General features: G+C 37.8%; 1 long non-coding RNA gene across 1 annotated transcript; it reads left to right on the forward strand.

The window, feature by feature from the left end:
• Window positions 1-9,445: 9,445 nt before the first annotated feature.
• Window positions 9,446-11,203, forward strand: LOC140531683 (uncharacterized). Its single transcript, XR_011976399.1, has 2 exons — window positions 9,446-9,941; window positions 10,948-11,203. It is a non-coding gene; the product is annotated as an uncharacterized lncRNA (long non-coding RNA).
• Window positions 11,204-11,529: the final 326 nt, after the last annotated feature.

An 11,529-nucleotide genomic window follows, 5' to 3' on the forward strand; every position in this document is an offset into this window, starting at 1 on the left:
AAAGCACTAGACCAAAGAGTAATAGGAAGATCCATGGAGAAACCTTGACAGATCATTTTTCAAGCCCAGGTCAGAATCGGAACATAGTCTACAGTGACTAGGGAAGTGATCTAGCCAGAGACGTACTCACAGAGTCTTCTACCATGAGACTAGGATGGGGGTTGGGTATGTGAGAACAATGACTGGAGATAGAGTTGCAACAAATGCAACTTGAGACTATATACCTTGCAGGGAGATAGAAGGGCATCCATCAGATGGCCCTGTACTCTTATTCCAAAGGTGTGACATGAGTCCATCATGGACTGGGGCTGTACCTTTCTCCTAGGGCAAGGAATGGTCACAGATCCAATACAAATCATGACTGAGGCTATGTTTTGAGAAAAGAGAAGTGAACAGCAGGTGGGTGGTTCTGAGTCTATCTCAGGGTTCCAAATTTAGTTCACAAACCTGAGCTAGGACCTGCAGCTAAGTAATCAAAATAAGGTATGCAGACTAAGAGTGAATCTCAAATTCTTTTGTTCTGAAACTACAGAGACTTCCACCTGAGTGGCAGGAGCTAGGGACAGTCCATTATCTATGGAGGTTCAACTAGAGGCAGGTCTGTAGTTGTGTTGCCTACCTAAACCAAAATTTGAAACAGAATGTTGCTAAGTTCAGATAGAGCATTGATCAGATTTCATCCTCAATCAGATCATTGAGATTTCACTGAAAATTTACAGGTACTCAGTCTGAGCAGCTTCTGAGATCTTTGAAGAATACAGTACTCAAAAGCTGGAAAAAGCAGGCATGGGGCCCTAGAGAATACAGAGACTCAAAAAAGTGCAAAGGTTAACACAAAGTACAAATTTTTTAATTAAATAATGATTAATTTATGGAACTCAAAACACAAAATCAGAAAAAGAGATTAACTCCACAATATTTAGAAGCAAAGCCTCAAACAAAAACAGTGTATCTGAAAAGTTAACTATACTTCCTGGAATAAATGAAACAAGTGGTTTGTTTTTTTTAAATCATTATAAATGAAATGAGATCACTAGAGGAACGAAATGGAAAAGAAATGATAATATCAGTAGAAAGACTAGGAAGGAGCATTAACAGCTTAGTATAAGAGACATAAGACCTTACCCAAATAGCATACTCTCTAAAAATTAAAATGGACCAAACATAAGTTAATGACTCTATCAAACAAAAAAAATTAAAACAAAGGAAAAAGGCTGAAAAAAAAATATAAAGTATCACACCAGAAACAACTGACAAAGCACGGCAAGGAGAAAAAAAAAATTTAAGCATCATTGGATTACCTGAATATAATAACCAAAAAAAAAAAAAAAGAGTCTGCATTTTCCAATAAGCATGAACAAAATGGCCCAGACCTTTTACAACTAGAAAGCAAAGTAAAAACAGAAAGACTCTACCAGTTACCACCTTAAAAAAATCCCAAGATGAAAATTCCCAGAAACATCACAGTTAGAATCCAGAACTTCCAGAAACATCAAACAAACTGTTGAGGGCCAGGGTGGAGTGCAGTTGACAAGATCAGGAAAGACCTTCAGAGAAACTGTTCTTTGAGACTGTGCTCATTATCATCCAGAATGGCTCTCCAGGCCCCCCAGAAGTTGCTGTCTCCAGGAGACAACTTGAGAATTACAGAAAACAAGGGATATGTAAAATAGATGCCCTCTAGGCTAACAGTCTTTAAAGATTATAAGACTGGCCAAATCACTGGGACCGGAGACGAGGAGAATGTCACATAGACTTGCAGTTTCTGTCTATATATATACCCCAACCCTCGGATCAATAAATGGAATTGGTCTATCTTTTCCCCGCCTCCCGTATCTTTCTTCTTCACCACATCACTGAGCCGTGTGGGGATGCAGGTCGTCTGCTACAAACAAACAAAAAAACCCTGCAAATGTCCTAAAAGAAAGCCTTCAAATACTAAGGAGCTTTAGTCAGACTCATTCAAGATTTGGCAGCTACTACAATAAAGGAGAAAATATCTTGAAATACAATATTTTGAATGAATGAGAGAAACCATGAGAAAGAAAAAACTAAACTAAACTAAGCTAAAAAAGAGAGCAAATAGTATGCTTCGATCTGCAGTCAGATTCCATAGGTCTTTCTCTGGATCTAGATAAACTTTTCCATCACGAGTCTTTTGGAGTTGTCTTAGATCACTGTATTGCTGAGAAGAAGTAAGTCTTACAAAATTATTAGTCATTGCACAATGTGGCTGTTACTATATACAACATTCTCTTGGCACTGCTCATTCCATTCAGCATCAGTTCATTTAAGTCTTTCCAGGTTTTTCTGAAGTCTACCTACGCATCATTTCTTATAACACAATAGAATTCTATTACATTCATATACCACACCCTTGTTCAACCATTTCCCAACTGATGGGCATTCCTTCAATTTCCAATTCTTGGTCACCACAAAAAGAGTTGTTATACATATTTTTGTACATGTGGGTCCTTTTCCTATTTTTATGATTTCTTTTGGATATAGCCCTAGAAGTACCATTGCTGGGTCAAAGAGTATGCTCATTTTTTATAGCCTTTAGGCACTGTTCCAAATTGCTCTCCAGAATGGTTGCATCAGTTCACAACTCCACCAACAATGGATTAGTGTCCCAGTTTTCCCACAACCCCTCCAACATTTAACATTTTCCTGTTCTGTCATGTTAGCCAATATGATAAGTGTGATGTGGTATCTAAGTGATTTGATTTGCATTTCTCTAATTAATAGTGATTCAGAACATTTTTTCATATGATTATGGATAGCTTTAATTTCTTTTTCTGAAAACTACTTGTTCACATACTTTGACCATTTATCAATTGGGGAATGACTTGTATTCTTATAAATTTGACTCAATTCTCTATATATTTTAGAAATGAGGCTTTTATCAGAGACACTAGTTACAAAAATTCTTTCCCAATTTTCTGCTTTCCTCCTAATTTTTGGTTGCATTGGCTTTGTTTGCACACCACTTACTTTTTAAAGTAATATTATGAATTCAACCTTTGTTTTTCAAAGATGACCTGATCATCTGTGTTTTTCCTCTGAACTTCTGTTTTCTTTTGTGCATTTTTTAAAAAATGCTTTTCTTTTTTGTTTTTTTTTTGTATCTCTTATCAATAGCCTCTTCCTCCCTAAAAAAATCATCTCTCTAATAAAAAAAATAAAGATACAAACCTTACAACAAATAAATATAGTGTTTTCACACACACAGCAGGCACACACAGGTATACACATTTGTCATGTCCAAAAATATACCCCTCATTCTGTACCTTGGAACCATCTACCCTGCTATCAAGAGTTGGGGTACCATGCTTCATCATCAGTCCTCTGGAATCATGGTTGGTCAGAGTTTTTAAATGCATAACTTACTATCTCCCACTCCTTCCCATCCCCTCCAACCCCCATGAACATTTTACTTTTCTTGGATTTAGATTACAACATGATGAGAAAAATATGCCCACTACCAGTGTCCATCCAAAAGTGAGCACAGTTGTCACATCTAACTGATAAAACATTGCAGAAGAAACCTAAACTCTAATAAAATACAATCTAAATGGTCTTTTTAATTCAAATGTCACTTGGAATGATGCCTTTGTTTAACCAAGACAATTAGAATGATAGACTTCCAACTAGCAGACATATAATTGGAATGTAGTAAGATTGTGGCAAAAGATTGGATTTTAAATGTAAAGTTAATGTTAAGCTTTCTATAATCAGGAAATTTTTCAGATGTGGCAAGGAGGAGAGAATGCAGGGCCTATCTATGAAATGGCAGCCTGGAGACAGAAAGGAACAAAGAGACTGCTAAGTTTTTAATTTGTCTAAATCCAGTGTTGGGAGTGGGGGATAGTGGTGGTGGAAAAGGATGCCCTTGGGTGAGACTGAGTTGTCTGAGTCAGGAGCACAGAAAATAGGGGGAGGAAGTGTATCTCAGAATAAGAAAGGTCACTGAAGGTGGGACCACGTGAGGAATAAACTCCTTTGAAGTGTTACTGCTAGTGAAGCGGAAAAGCCAGGGGATGTTGCTAAATTTCTAAATTTCTGTGCTCTGGAACAAAGCCCACATTGCCTCACCCTACCAACAGTTCTGACATTAGGATATAAAGAAAAACCAACCTTGTGGCTGCACAATTTCCTCTTTGGGGTAATTTTCGTTTTTCTATAAGTTATATGTTAGATATCTGAATATCTTCAACACTAAATAGAACTGTACAAATCCTGCCTTTGCCAGAAGGAATTTTAATAGTTTACCTAACAGACAGAGTTCTCTTTCCATGTTTCACAGATACAGGATGCCCCTTGGGAACCATGTCTCCCTTCCCCAGCTATTTGACCATCTATGCCTTTGTACAATTGGTCTTTTACCCTGTGGAAGAAACACTAAGTCAGTAGAGCTTACAAAGTAATATTGACTTAAGCTGCTTCTTAGAACACCATGCATCTTCAGCACAAAGAAAAGACCTTAGTAAATTCTTTAAAAAGTCTATATCAGTGTAATCTGACAATAGCTAAAGCTAGAGAACACCATTCAACAAAGTGTTCTTTCCAATCAGGTAATTAACAAATATTCAAGGAGAACTTCCTAGCTACTCAGTACTATGCTAAATGTTCTGGGCTTCAAAATAGGGCTATTAGAAGAAAGTATTAGAACTCCATTTTCCATTTATTTCTTATCTAAAATCAAATGAAAAGATTTACTAATACTTATGTATTAACATCAGTTTATTTATGGATCCAAAATTCAATTTGTTGTCAGATTGTCATGTGCCAGGCCTTTGATGATTTATAACAAGACTGTACATCTTTAGAAACCCATATAAATTTAGAATGTAAGTAAACTTTTTATACTACCTGAATGCCTGGGCAGTAGCAGCTCCAGATGGTGAAGGAAAATTGGTCCAGTCCCTCAGTAAACAGAAGAGACTGTCCTTACCCATCTCTTACCAGCTCATGGGGCCTCAAAGAGACCCAAATCCAGCACCCTCCTCCCTGGTCTCATTCGATTCTCATTGCCTCAGCACAATAGGGAATAGGGAACTAGGGAACTGGGCCACAGTGGTACCTGGGGTTGGGCTAAACTGCATGGGATTGGATTGGGCTAGGTCAGCCTCCCTGGTTAGCCCATGTGGAAGAGATACAGTAAGTTCTTCTGCAGGGAAGTAAAGAAAAAAGGTCAAAGAAAAAAAAGCACTGAATAACACACTGAGTCTCATTTGGAAAGAGAAGTAAGTAATTGTGAAAATAGATTTGATCAAAAATGGAACATCTTTGGTTTTCCTAAATCTCCTTTCCCTTGATTGCTAAGAAATCATGTTTCCCTTTACTTCTATTTAGTCTTCCTGCACTCTACTCACTCTAATAAGCTTTATTTACTAAAAAAAAAAAAAAAAAAAAAAGTTGGGCCTGGTGGTTTTATCTGCAAAATACAACTGCTTTCTGTTCCAAGTGGACTGGAAAGGTGTAACATTCAGGAAGTGGAAACTGTACAAAGCAATGTCTCTGTTGGTTTGATCTATCATAAACCTGCCCTTTATACACAAGGTGGAAACTGATGATTCCTTGGTGTTCGTAGCCATTTGTTTCCTAATATATACACACAGGCAAAGGCTTCTCTATAACAAAGAAGGAGAAAAACAAAGAGAGATGCAAGAACTTAATTCAACAAGCATTTATTCAGCACCTGCTATGAGTTAGGTACAGGCATAGTTCACTTTATTGTGCTTCACAGATACTGTGGTTTTATTTTTTGGTTTCTTTTTTACAAATTGAAGGTTTGTGGCCACCCTGCTTCTACCAAGTCTATTGGTGCCATTTCCCCAACAGCATGTGTTCACTTTGGGTTTCTGTTTCACATTTTGGAAATTCTCACAATATTATAGACTTTTTTCATCATTATATCTACTATGGTGATCTGTGATCTTTGATATCACCACTATAATGGTTTTGAGATGTCATGTATTATGCCCATATAAGACGGTGAACTTAATCAATAAATATTGTGTGTGTTCTGATTGCTTTACTGACCAGCTGTTCCCTGTCTCTCTCCCTCTCCTCAGGCCTCCCTATTCCCTGAGACACAATAATATTGAAATTAGACTAATTAATAACCCTACAGTGGCCTCCAAGTGTTCAAGTAAAAGGAAAAGTCAACTGATGGGGCAAGTTTCATTGTTGTCTTATTTTAAGAAATAGCCCCAGCCACCCCAACCCTCAGCAACCACTCTGACCAGCAAAAAGATTACAGCTCACTGAAGGTTCAGATGATGGTTAGCAATATTTTAGCAGTAAATTAAGGTGTGTTTTTTTAGACAATACTACCACACACTTAATAGACCACAGCATAGTATAAATAAAACTTCTATATTCATTGGAAAACCAAAAACTTCGTGTGACTTGCTTTTTTGCAATATTTGCTTTATTGTAGTGGTTTGGAACTGAAACCTAAATCTAAATATGCCTGTTTTGTGGTTACAAAGACAAAAACCAAACAATATAAGTAAATGGGAAATAAATTTTAAAAAAAGTAATTAGAGGTAGGGAAGATTGGAGGCAAAGTATTAACAATCTGAAAAGGTAAAAGAAGTGGCATTTCTATGAAGTAAGGATTTTTTTTATTTACAAAGTTTTTTCAGGGTTAGAGAAGAAAACTTCTGTATGTAATAAGATAGAGTAAAATGGTACTTCATATGGAAGTTACTCTGTGACTTTTAAAATGGTATTTTGTGGGTTCTGACAATTTTTACCAGCTATAACAGTCATTAAAACCAATTATCAAAATAAATTGAATTAAAAACCAGGTATTTGAATCACTGTATTGTGTTAAACTAAGATTTTCAAAATAGTAAAACAACTAACCACAATGTTCTCATAAAGAAATTTTATTGCAAATAATATTTTACAGAGTAAAAATTTTTATATGCTTAATAAATAATTTATACATATGGTGGTACATGCTCAAAAAATTGCTTTTTTTTACTAATGAGGTATGATTTGAAAAATTAAGAGACCACTGCACTAAGATTTTTTTTTTATTTTTTTATTTAAATTTATTTATTTAAGTTTTCAACATTCATTTCCACAAAATATTGGGTTCCAAATTTTCTTCCCATTTCCCTCCCCCCACCCCAAAACGCCAAGCATTCTAATTGCCCCTATCAGCAATCTGCCCTCCCTTCTAATATCCCTCCCTTCCCTTATCCCCATCTTCTCTTTTGTCCTGTAGGGCAAGATAGATTTCTATACCCCATTACCTGTATTTCTCATTTCCTACTTGCAAGAACAATACTCAATAGTTGTTCCTAAGACTTTGAGTTCCAACTTCTCTTCATCCCTCCCTCCCCACCCATTCCCTTTGAGAAGGCAAGCAATTCAATATACATCATATCTGTGTAGTTTTGCAAATGACTTCCATAATAGTCATGTTGTGTAAGACTAACTATATTTCCCTCCATCCTATCCTGCCCCCTATTGCTTCTATTCTCTCTTTTGATCCTGTCCCTTCCCAAGAGTGTTTACTTCAAATTGCTCCCTCCTCCCACTGCCCTCCCTTCCATCATACCCCCCACCCTTCTTATCCCTTTCTCCCCCACTTTCCTGTATTGTAAGATAGGTTTTCATACCAAAATGAGTGTGCATTTTATTCCTTTCTTTAGTTGAATGTGATGAAAGTAAGCTTCATGTTTTTTCTCTCACCTCCCCTCTTTTTCACTCCACTGAGAAGTCTTTTACTTGCCTCTTTTATGGGAGATAATTTGTCCCATTCCATTTCTCCCTTTCTCCTCCCAATTTATTTCTTTCTCACCCCTTAATTTCATTTTTTTAAGATATGATCCCATCCTATCCAATTCACCCTGTGCTCTCTGTCTCTCTCTCTATATGTGTGTGTATGTGTGTGTGTGTGAGTGAGTGTGTGTGTGCGTGTGTGTGTGTGTGTGTGTGTGTGTGTGTGTGTGTAATCCCACCAACTACCCAGACACTGAAAAAAGTTTCAAGAGTTACAAATATTGTCTTTCCATGTAGGAATATAAATAGTTCAACTTTAGTAAGTCCCTTATGACTTCTCTTTGCTGTTTACCTTTTCATGCTTCTCTTGATTCTTGTGTTTGAAGGTCAGATTTTCTTTTCAGCTCTGGTCTTTTCATCAAGAATGCTTGAAAGTCCTCTATTTCATTGAAAGACCAATTTTTTCCCCTGAAGTATTATACTCAGTTTTGCTGAGTACGTGATTCTTGGTTTTAATCCAAGTTCCTTTGACTTCTGGAATATTATATTCCATGCCCTTTGATCCCTTAATGTAGAAGCTGCTACATCTTGTGTTATCCTGATTGTATTTCCACAATACTTGAATTGTTTCTTTCTAGCTGCTTGAAATATTTTCTCCTTGACCAGGGAACTCTGGAATTTGGCCACGATGTTCCTAAGAGTGTCTCTTTTTGGATGTTTTTCAGAAGGTGATCAGTGGATTCTTTCAGTATTTATTTTGCCCCCTGGTTCTAGAATTTCAGGGCAGTTTTCCTTGATAATTTCATGAAAGATGATGTCTAGGCTCTTTTTTTGATCATGGCTTTCAGGTAGTCCCATAATTTTTAAATTGTCTCTCCTGGACCTATTTTCCAGGTCAGTTGTTTTTCCAATGAGATATTTCACATTATCTTCTATTTTTTCATTCTTTTGGTTTTGTTTTGTGATTTCTTGGTTTCTCATTAAGTCCTTAGCCTCCATCTGTTCCATTCTAATTTTGAAAGAACTATTTTCTTCAGTGAGCTTTTGAAGCTTTTCCATTTGGCTAATTCTGCTTTTTAAAGCATTCTTCTCCTCATTGGCTTTTTGAATCTCTTTTGCTAATTGAGTTAGCTTATTTTTCAAGGTGTTATTTTCTTCAGCATTTTTTTGGGTCTCCTCTAGCAAGGTGTTGACCTGCTTTTCATGCTTTTCTTACATCTCTCTCATTTCTCTTCCCAGTTTTTCCTCCACCTCTCTTACTTGATTTTCAAAATCCTTTTTAAGCTCTTCCATGGCCTTCCATGGATATTTATTTTGGATGTTTGAAATAGAGGAGCCTTGACTTTTATGTCTTTCCTTGATGGTAAGCATTGTTCTTCCTCATCCGACAGAATGGGAGGAGATAACTGTTCACCAAGAAAGTAACCTTCTATGGTCTTCTTTTTTTTCCCTTTTTTGGGCATTTTCCCAACCAGTTATTTGACTTTTGATCTTTTGTCATGAGTAGGGTATACTCTGGGAATCTGTAAAATCTCAGTTCCTTCAGGGTGGCACAATCAAGCGTGTACACTGGTCTGGGAGGAGGAAGAGATTTTTGTGCCCAGAATCTTAGCAGTTACCTCTCCACAGCCACCTGGCCTCCAGTTCCACCAAGCCAGCACTGGGGGCTAATTTTCAGATAAGCTGGATGGGCAGGGCTGCAATTCAGTGCGAGATAAAAATCAGTTCCCTCAGGGCCTCTACACAGGGTTGAGGTAACATTCAGCTCCTCAGTGCCCCCAGGGGTTTTATGATCCAACAATGGATGCAGGTTGCTGTAGAGGCTGAGATGGGAACTGCTGCCATCTGCCTGATGTAGCCTCTGTGGGCCGCTGCCTGAGGCCGGAGCTATGGGAAGGCCCTTTTCCCTTCCCAGACAGCTGAAAAAACTCCGTCACTGACCTTTGGTACCTGTGGGTTGAGGGATCTGCAACCCTGCTGCTGCTGGGACTGGGGATTCCGTGACTGGAGATTCTGCCCCTGAGGGTTGTTCCCGAGCTGTGCACTGCACAGCCAAGGTTGGGCTGGGCTCCACTCTGCGTCTGGTGCAACAGACGTTTCCCATGGGCCTTTCAGGTCATCCTGGACTGGAAATCTCCTCCACTCTGTGGTTCTCCACTTCTGCTGCTCCAAAATTTGTGGAGAGTCCCTCTGTACAGGTATTTTATGGGCTGTATGGGGAGACCCTTTGTATGTGTGTCTTTCTACTCTCCCATCTTGGCTCTACCCCCTGTACTAACAGATTTTAAAAAAAACAAACAACCTAATACTTGGCGCTTCTCTGAGAAAATTTATAGTCAGGATCTCAGGATCAGGATCTCCACACAAATAATGTAGGCAAGTCATTTAAAGTATTATGATTTGAAGGGTTACACATTACTTATCTCACAAAAACCCTAAAAAGGCATGTGTCAATAGCACTATTTTACAAACACATAATCTGAGGATCAAAGAAGATATTACTACTACTACTACTACTACTACTACTACTACTGCTACTACTACTAGATGACACAGCCATTACTGAAACCCAGGTTTTCTGATTCCCAGTCTAATATTCCTTTTTCTATACTATGCTCAATGTAGAGAACTGGCAAAACAGAAATGAAGGTTGGGGGAGGGGAACCAGAGGAGTATGGAAGAAGCTCCTAAAAGCAGGGAAGTAGTAGATTTTTGGAAACAGATTCCAGTTTTGTCTCCTAATTGTGCTTGTTTGCCATCTACGTGAGCAGACAAAAAAACAGATGAAACAATCAGAAAAAAACAAAAGGACAAGGAACTGTATAACAGACTCCTAAATTATATGGTATGGACTAGAAATGCTATGCCTACTGAATTATTGCCCAAAGAATGAAGACAGATTCTCACTCACATGGCCACATTCACTTTCCTGGTTCTCTTTGTGACCAGAACATACACCTATGGGATGCCTGGGCTAAGTCAGGAGAAACAGTTGGTGTCCAGGAAGGGGGGCGGAAAGGTAACCAATCATCCCAAGGATATTGGTTATGTTAATGAGGTCATACCTTTGGCATTAATAGTATACCAACTAACCAAGCAGACCACCATAACAGGAAGGATCCTTTCAAGCTTCTGGATGCCTGTACTTGCATCTTTGCTATTGTAATTCTGACTTACACTGTTTTGTTTGTTACTGATTCACAGAACATCTAGACAAGAGCTGAGTCATCCTGGATCACAGCCAGAAACCTCATCCTTGCAGCAAGAAAATAGAAAGATCATCCTTTATGGAACGCAAACAAAAGGCCTCCACATCTTATTAATTTTCTCAGGAGTTACTGTTAAGTATCCTAACATTTTGATGCTCCCTGAAACATGAAGAGATAAGGTGAACAGGGGATCTATCCATTACAAAGCACTCAGAATCATTCTGTCACTTTAATAAAATATTGAAAAGTTTTTTGATGTCCTGTTATATTTAAGTAATCCCCCCCCTGCATTTTTCAAAATACAGAGCCAAACATGGATTTACACTAAATGAAGTTAGAATAGTAAATTAGTATTTGTCTTGAGCTCTAGCATGCATTTTCCTAAACATTATATTCTCAAACTTCAGGTTCCTATTTATGTAGTAAGAAACTTAAAAATTTTCCTCATCGTGCTCAAACATCATTATATTGGTAATATTACTATTTGTCATATGAAGAACATCAGTGGCATCTCAGCAGGTTTTAAAGTACATAAAGGAGGAAAGACAATTCTTACTCCAGAAATTCATGACAAGGG

Source organism: Notamacropus eugenii, chromosome 3, assembly GCF_028372415.1.
Source record: "Notamacropus eugenii isolate mMacEug1 chromosome 3, mMacEug1.pri_v2, whole genome shotgun sequence".
Classification (NCBI taxonomy): Eukaryota; Metazoa; Chordata; class Mammalia; order Diprotodontia; family Macropodidae; genus Notamacropus; species Notamacropus eugenii.